This window comes from Barbatula barbatula, assembly GCF_947034865.1.
Source record: "Barbatula barbatula genome assembly, chromosome: 3".
In the NCBI taxonomy this organism is placed as follows: domain Eukaryota; kingdom Metazoa; phylum Chordata; class Actinopteri; order Cypriniformes; family Nemacheilidae; genus Barbatula; species Barbatula barbatula.
In genome coordinates this window covers 25,562,386-25,571,846 of record NC_136764.1, presented here as the reverse complement: position 1 = coordinate 25,571,846, position 9,461 = coordinate 25,562,386, and positions in this window count along the sequence as shown.

Here is a 9,461-nt window from a genome sequence, read left to right as displayed (position 1 = left end):
AAAAGAGGTTCATGAACTGCAGCTCTGTCACATGTGAACATTCAGGACAGAAAATACACATTATAACACATTCTTACCATAAATCAATTTAACATGCAAGTAATTTAAGATTTAAAAGAAATAAATCTGATTTCATGTTGATATAACTTAATATATGTATAGTTTATGCTGTGCTTAAACATTTTTCACCATGTTAATGGGTTCACCAAATAAAAAGATAACTATTTTGATACCATTACCACTTTACCAATGTATTACAAATACATTTGTAGGAAACAGAGACTCTAAACAACTAAAGAACAACTAAATGGCACAAAGCTAAACTAATAAACACCTTTACAAATGAAACGAATAACAATGGTGACAATCAACAAAAGAACATGTTGCAATGCATGCTGGGAATCATGAATGAGTTTTGTACTATGATGTTTCTCAGCATGCATTGCTGCATGAAGTTTTCTTTTGTTGTTTGTCACTGTTATTGAGCTTCATGCACTGATTCTTGATGTCTTTGTGATTCTAAACTCTGCTGAGGCTCAAATATAAATTTGCATTCTGTTTCTTTCTAGACATCAAGTTATAATAAAACTCTCTGATATCATAATGTTCTCTCAGGTTTAGCACATAATCCAGATGAGATTAGTAAATCAAGTTAAAGGATAATGGTTATTTTAAGAACCAACACCATATGACTAGAGTCACATTGGCATGACCGTAACAAATGTAGTTTAGAAACACTGGTTCAGCCAAATAATGTGACATACAGTCCAGAGTCAAGAGCTCGACTCAAGAAAACACTGATCACCAGGAAATGACTTTCAACTAAACAAATATTAAGTGTTAAGCCACCCACGGGTCATGTGCATGATAAAGGTTCAAATACAAAATACACTGTTAGACTTTTCATTGTGTTTTTACTGTAATTTACTGGCATCCCTATTCCCAGTGACTTACTGTAAGTGTCCCTTTACAGTAGCTTACCTGTATATGTACGTATCTTACAGTAATATGACTTCACTGCATCTTTACTGTATAATATCCATACTGTAATGTATTTGTACAGTATAATATCCACACTGTAATGTATGTGTACAGTATAATATCCAAAATGTAATGTATGTGTACAGTATAATATCCATACTGTAATGTATGTGTACAGTATAATATCCACACTGTAATGTATTTGTACAGTATAATATCCACACTGTAATGTATGTGTACAGTATAATATCCAAAATGTAATGTATGTGTACAGTATAATATCCACACTGTAATGTATGTGTACAGTATTATATCCACACTGTAATGTATGTGTACAGTATTATATCCACACTTTAATGTATGTGTACAGTATAATATCCATACTGTAATGTATGTGTACAGTATAATATCCACACTGTAATGTATGTGTGCAGTATAATATCCAAAATGTAATTTATGTGTACAGTATAATATCCACACTGTAATGTATGTGTGCAGTATAATATCCACACTGTAATGTATGTGTAAAGTATAATATCCACACTGTAATGTATGTGTACAGTATAATATCCATACAGTAATGTATGTGTGCAGTATAATATCCACACTGTAATGTTTGTTTACAGTATAATATTCACACTGTAATGTATGTTTACAGTATAATATCCATACAGTAATGTATGTGTACAGTATAATATCCACACTGTAATGTATGTATACAGTATAATATCCACACTGTAATATATGTGTATAGTATAACATCCATACAGTAATGTATGTGTACAGTATAATATCCACACTGTAATGTATGTGTACAGTATAATATCCATACAGTAATGTATGTATACAGTATAATATCCACACTGTATTGTTTGTGTACAGTATAATATCCACACTGTAATGTATGTGTACAGTATAATATCCTAAATTTAATTTATGTGTACAGTATAATATCCATACTGTAATGTATGTGTACAGTATAATATCCATACAGTAATGTATGTATACAGTATAATATCCACACTGTAATGTATGTGTACAGTATTATATCCACACTGTAATTTATGTGTACAGTATAATATCCACACTGTAATGTATGTGTACAGTATTATATCCACACTGTAATGTATGTGTACAGTATAATATCCACACTGTAATGTATGTGTACAGTATTATATCCACACTGTAATGTATGTGTACAGAATAATATCCACACTGTAATGTATGTGTGCAGTATTATATCCACACTGTAATGTATGTGTGCAGTATAATATCCACACTGTAATGTATGTGTACAGTATAATATCCTAAATTTAATTTATGTGTACAGTATAATATCCATACTGTAATGTATGTGTACAGTATAATATCCACACTGTAATGTATGTGTACAGTATAATATCCACACTGTAATGTATGTGTACAGTATAATATCCACACTGTAATGTATGTGTACAGTATAACATCCACACTGTAATGTATGTGTACAGTATAATATCCACACTGTAATGTATGTGTACAGTATAATCTCCACACTGTAATGTTTGTGTACAGTATAATATCCACACTGTAATGTATGTGTACAGTATAATATCCACACTGTAATGTATGTTTACAGTATAATATCCACACTGTAATGTATGTGTACAGTATTATATCCACACTGTAATGTATGTGTACAGTATAATATCCATACTGTCAAGTTTTTACCCCTTTTTCGTGCAATTCCCCACTTGAAAAGGACACTCCCTCCACATGAAGATTGAAACTGGATTTCACTCAATAAACAGCCATGGAATCAGTTGTTGGTCTTTTATTTATCATTCTTTGGTTGGCAGAAAACAGGTGAAAAACCGGCTGTCCTTCACAGTTTTGTGGAGGGCTTGGTCTTGCACAGTCACCTTGCTCACAAAATGTCTGTGGTTTTATAAATACTCTTTAAAGACAACAGCAGAGCCAGGTGCTGGCACGCTCAGATTGCCTGGAAGATTTGCTCCACCTGGTTCACCACTGATTGAAAGAGGAGGAGTTTCACCACTGAGGAGCTCCCAAGCAGTTTGTCAGCACACCTCCCACTCAATCTTCCCACGGGAACCGATGGAAAGATTGTAAATCAGCACCTACACACTGCCAGTCAGCTCCGAGTTTGATCCTCAACTGGTAGTAAGACAACCAGGCGTCGAACATCTCTGTGCAGGACTGTGGTTTGCATAGTTTCTTTCAGGACTTTGGCCAATGGCCGGTTTAATGCGGGTTTTGTGACTGGGGGGCAGGAGCTTTGGACCACTTTGACGTTCACGTCTCGAACAATGCCCTTAGCATCTGGATTAACGCTCACCACCCGTCCAAGCTTAAATTGGCCCCTCACTGCATTTTGGTCACACAACCAGACAATATCTCCGACAGCAACGTTGCGATACGAAGTGTGCCATTTACTTCTCAGAAATAAGTTTGGGCCGGCAAGCTGGCTCCAAGACCTCCAGAACTTGTTGACCTGGTTCTGCATCTCTCTGAGCCTCTTGTAAGGGTAGTTTGCGATGTCAAATGTTCTGATCTCACCGCTTGGAGAAGCTCGGCCCAGAAGAAGTGTGTTGGGTGACACATACTGCACGCTTTCTTCATGGCTCTGCACCCTGGCATCTATTGGGCATTCGTTGGCAAGGTTTGCAGCAAGTTGTAGTGTTGTTTGAAGCTCGCTATAGCTAAGGCCAGTGTTGTTGCCCAGGCTCTGCAATGCCTTCTTGAGAATGCGGACAGCGGCTTCAGCAGCCCCATTACGGTGAGGTGAGTCAGCAGGGTGAATTGTCCACTCCCATTTGGTACCTTTTTGAGCCGACATTTCTTCTATTGAAGTTCTATTCTGAACATCCAGTAACTGGTACAGCTCTCTTAGGACAGGTTTGGCGCTGATGAAGTTTGTCCCCGGGTCAGACCAGATCTTTCTTGGGTGCCCCCTAATTGCAGTAAAACGTTGGTAAGCCATCAAGAAGCTCTCTGTCGACATTGTGTTGACCAGGTCTGCATGAATTGCCCTGCTGGCCATACAGCTGAAGACGACACCCCACACTTTCATTGAGACCCGTTTCTTGATGTCATCTTTGACAATGTACGGTCCGAAGAGGTCGACTGTGGTGAACTCGAACGGAGCTGCAGGTGTGGCTCTTTCAGGAGGTAAGTCAGCCATTACCTGTTTGCACCTTCTTGCTCTTGACTTTTTGCAGAAAAGACAGTTCTCCACTACTCTTTGGGCAATTTTCCTCCCTTGGATGACCCAGGCTTTCCTCCTCATTTTCAGCAGGGTAGCAGCCACACCTTCATGACCCTCATCGTGCGCCTCTTGTGCCAATAAAGTAGAGACCCATGCATTGAAAGGCAGAAGGGGAACTGCAGTGCCATTCTCCCTGAAGCCATGGATTCTCCCACCGCAGACAAGTAACCCAGATTCTGGCTCTTTGTACACAACTAGGCGGTCCGTAGTGGTAGTTGGGAACGTCACCCCCTCTTGAGCAGCAAGATAGAGGTCTCTTATTGCCTCTCGACGTTCTGTGGCGGTGATAACTCCTTTTGTGGGAATCGCCTCCCACTTTGGGGTCTCGATGGACTTTAATGTAGATCGAAACTTTTTGGCGGCTCTCCAGATAAAAGCAACAGTCTTGATTAGACACTTTAGGCTACTAAAGCGCCTCTCATCCACCAAATTTAGGACAGCTTTTCCCCCATCAGGAAGTCTTCCCACAAGACTTGGAAGACTTATCTTCGCTTGGGCTCTGGTGAGTGCTGCCACAAATGACTTCTTTTGCATATTGTTAATGCTTTCTCGAGCTGTCACAGACACATCTCTTGACGACATAATTGGCCACTCGCTCTCTGGAAGATATAGAAACTCTGGCCCCTGCTGCCACTCTGAATGGGCATCAAGTTCCTTTGGCCCAGCTCCTCGAGTGATAATGTCAGCTATGTTGAGTGGTCCAGGGATCCACCACCAGTCCTGTAGCCGTGTGCTCTCTTGGATCTCTCCAATTCTATTAGCGAAGAAGGTCTGAAATCCATAGCTTTCACGCTGGATAGCTCCAAGAACAGTCTGACTGTCTAACAAATGGTACCATCTTTTTATCTTGATCTGGGTATGCTGTTCAAAGTACTTTTTCAGGCGGCTTGCAAAGACTGCACCGCAAAGCTCTGCTTTGACTGCATCCCCCCTCTGATCTAGTGGTGTCAGCTTTGCTTTTTACTCCACTAGTCGAATTATTAATTGTTCCTTGCAGTTCCACCGCAGGTAGAGGACAGCACCATGTGAGCTTTCACTGCCATCTGAAAAAGTGACAGCGACTGGTTCCGTTGTTGCCTTTGGTGGGGTAAGGGCTCTTGGGAACATTACTTTGCTTAGCTGGACGTACTCCTCAAAAATTCCAATTGCATCCTTGCGGAGCTCATCTGACAGGGGAAGGTCCCATGTGTCCTTGACCATGCTGCATTTTGGTTTTGCCTCTTGAAATGCCCTTCGGACCAAGATAGCCCCTTTTTGCTTTAATGGCGTTGTCAGGCCAACTGGGTCGTACAAACCAGCAACTTGACTCAGCAGTTCACGTCTCGTCAGCGGGTCTGGTGTCTGTGCTTGTACTTCTTCTAGCAGTAAGTCTTGCCCAAGTCTCATCTTTTTCTTCCGCCTGGAGAAGTTGACCCTCACCATGACATGCAACATGTCTTCATCCACAATGTAGCCGAGACCGAGCGCCTTGTTGTCTTCCTCCTTAAGCTGATTTGGCAAGACAACAATTTTTGGTGATGCCTTTTCTCTTACTCCTTTATTTTGGCCCGAGAAGACCCAAGGCTTCAGTGCAAACCCTCCTGCTTTTAGAATCAGCTCCACATTCTTTGTGATGACTCCGAGTCTTTCACGGCAGTTGTGAGATGTCAAGATGTCATCGACGTAGCTGTGCTCATCTAATACTTGGCATTCATCCGTGAGGTGGCTGAATTGAGGCAGGTTAGCAGTCTCCCTCATGGCCAGTTGTGCTATGCACCCTGCTGGCTTGTCCCCAATATTCACTCTGGTTATGGCATATTGTTCCAACTCGTCGCCCTCTGAATCCCGCCACAAGAATCGGTGTAGATGGACTTCCCTCTCCTCAAGCCACACAGAATTGTACATTTTCCTGAAGTCTCCTAGAGCGGCGTAGGAGCCTTGGCGGAACTTGAGGAGGACAGCTCGAATCGAATTGAGGACGTCAGGGCCTTTCATCAGAAGGTCATTAAGACTTTGGCCTTTGTACTTCTGACTGCTGTTCCAGACAAGTCGTACCGGAGTTGTAACAGAGTGGGGATTGGGTGCGATAAGATGACTAATATACCAGACAGGTCCATTCCAGTTAGTAAGGTCCTCTTTGGTCAGCTTTCTTGCAGCCCGGCGGTCAACCATTTCATGGACTTGAGCACCATAGGCTTTTCTCCACTGCGGTTCCTTGACGAGCTGTCTCTCTGTTCTGAGAAAGGTTGCCTCCACTGCTTGTATGTTGTTTGGCAATGTAGATGGGTCACTGAGCCATGGATACCTTGCATGCCAGTGTGGACTATCACTGTGGTCATCAGCACCAACATAAGTCAGGCCACCCTTAACAACTTCCAGCTCCCTTTCTTCAGCCAGAGTCATTTCTTTGCCACCAAGTTGACAACTGCCACAGCGACATCCTCCAAATTTTGGGGTGCAGGGGGCGCCAATGCTATCCCATTTCCACCACTCAATAAAATCCCGAGTGGTTATAGCAGAATAAGAAGACTTGATGGTAGGTTTGGCACAGATATGCTCTTCATACATCAATGCCGCCGTTCTCATGGATCTAGCGAAGTGCGCTCTGGACTGGTGTACTGTAACTGTAGCCTCTTCAAACAGACCAGGGTGTGTCCCTGCAATTGTCTTTCCCAATGGCCCATCCCATAGTACAAGGTCCCCAACGGTGCGTATTTTCTGTGGGACAAGTCGCCCTTCCTTATGGCTTATCAAAAGTTGTATCTGTCTTGGTCTAACAAGTTCATTCTGGGGGACATCTGGAAAGAACTCTTGGAGTCTTTTGGCTGTCACATGTTTGTGAATATCTGCAATGCTGTCCAAACCATAGCAGAGGAGTTGGTGGGATTTGACATTGCCTTGCTCTGTGCGGACCCGGATCTTTAGGAGGTACCGTTTCGTGGTGACTTGAACTTTCATTCCTCCCACCCCGTGGACAACAAGGGTTATGGCTTCACTTCTGAGGTTCAAACGATCAGCTGCATCGTGAGTTATATAATTTGTATCTGATGCCAGGTCGATCAAAGTCCCAACTTTTTGCCCTGCATTGGCCGTGACCTCTAAGAGCATCATGATGACTGGCCACTCCACTATTCCATTCTCTGCTAGAAGACTGGGTTGGTTAGACACAAGAGAGGTTCTGGCTACAGTATTGCAAAAGGCATTGCAACACTTCTCTGCAAGTTCAGGTGATAGGCTTTTAATGAACTCTTCTTGGGCTTGGGTATAACGCACTCTTGTGTCACCTCCCACTTTGCTGTTGTTAGACCTCTGGACGTCATTCCCTTTGGATGTACCAACTCTCGGGCAGAGGTAATAGTGGTGTCCTGCAGCACGCTGTTCTATGCAGTCTGGCCTTCTGCACAGAAACTCTGATTTACAATAGTCACCTTCATCATGAATCTCCAGGCACTTTTTGCAGGCTCCCAGCTTCCTGACAGCATCTCTTTTCTCTGCCAGCTTAAGCGTTCGAAACTTTTGGCAGAAATATAACTTCTTCCTATGCTTCCAGTCTCCACAGACCACACATCCTTGAGCCTGGTTGCTTAATTGGGTGGAGGTTCTCGTTCGAGCTTGCCGAGGTTCAGATTTTGGTTTTGGTTCCTCCTCTTTCAGTTGGTCCAGCTTCTCATAGATGGCTTCTTGACCTTGAAGAAACCTGAGGAGGTAGTCAAACCGCTTGTTTTCTTCAGCTTCATCACCTTTGTCAGCTACATGAAGAAGCCATTCCTTCTTCAGGCCATCAGGAAGTTTACTCTCTATTGTCTTTGTTACCAGGGGGTTCTTTATAGCACCAGTCCTACCAAGCTCGTTCAGATCGACCAGGGATTTTCCTACAGCTTGGATGAGCTCTACAATCTTTCTGGGCTGGTTACCTTTAACTGCTTGGAGTCTTTGGAGCTCTTCTACTATCTCAAGGGCTATAGTTATCTTATTTCCAAAGCGGTTCTCTAAGACCCGGAAAACCTCCTCAGCAGTTGTGTAAGTTGTAAGGTGGAGGTCTCGTATTGTCTTCTCATCCACACTGTCGAGAAGTTGGAACTTTTTAACCTCTTTAGATCCAGTAGGTTCTCCCTGCCTCTGGAGCGCATCCCAGTCTTTTTTCCACCGATGAAACTCTCGGCGGATGCCAGAAAACTTTGGGAGGGCAGCTGGCTTTAATTTAATTGCTGGTATAGCCACAAAACTGCTTGAAGTAGTACTCAATCTGCTGGTTTCTCCTCTAACATGTGTCCCTGTAAAGTCTGCTTGTCTTATTGTGAGATTTGGCAGGAGAGTTTCAAGGTCTTTGATACGACGCTGGAACTGTTGTTGCTCTGCTGGGGGGACCCAGCACCTCCAATATTTATGCACCTCCTTCGCAGCCTTCACAAGTTTCTCTAGTTGCCCGATCATGAAGAGATATGCATCTGGGTTTTTTCTTGGGTCCACAGCTCCCACGTTTTCCACTTGCGACTCAGCTGTTGTAATTGCTTGGGTCAGTTCATATTCCCCAAAATTGGCCCACAATGTCTTTTGTATGAGGTCCTTTAACTCCTGCAGCTCTCACACTCATTGGCTGTTTTGCCCAAGTCAGACTTCTGCTGCTCGCTCACCTCCTCTGCATCAGAGTTTTCTTCAATCCATTGCTCCTCTACATCATCGTTGGCCTCCAGGACTCTGCCAGCTTCTGCAGTGAGCTTCCTAAAATGGTCTCTGAGCTCCTCTTCTGACATCATTGTATGCATTCGTAGCACATTATTGGTCAGACGGGAAAACTGACGCTTCGCTGATGTCCTTGCAGTCTTTAGCTGCTTCACCAGTAATGAATCAGCCATTTTACTCACAGTAGCACGGCCGGAACAGTCTTTGCTTGTCTCTCTGGACACGTGTGGTCACTTTTCTGGTTCTTTTCCAGTCTTGACTCGCGGTTTTTCACTGTCAAGTTTCGACCCCTTTTTCGTGCAATTCCCCACTTGAAAAGGACACTCCCTCCACATGAAGATTGTAACTGGATTTCACTCAATAAACAGCCATGGAATCAGTTGTTGGTCTTTTATTTATCATTCTTTGGTTGGCAGAAAACAGGTGAAAAACCGGCTGTCCTTCACAGTTTTGTGGAGGGCTTGGTCTTGCACAGTCACCTTGCTCACAAAATGTCTGTGGTTTTATAAATACACTTTAAAGACAACAGCAGAGCCAGGTGCTGGCACGC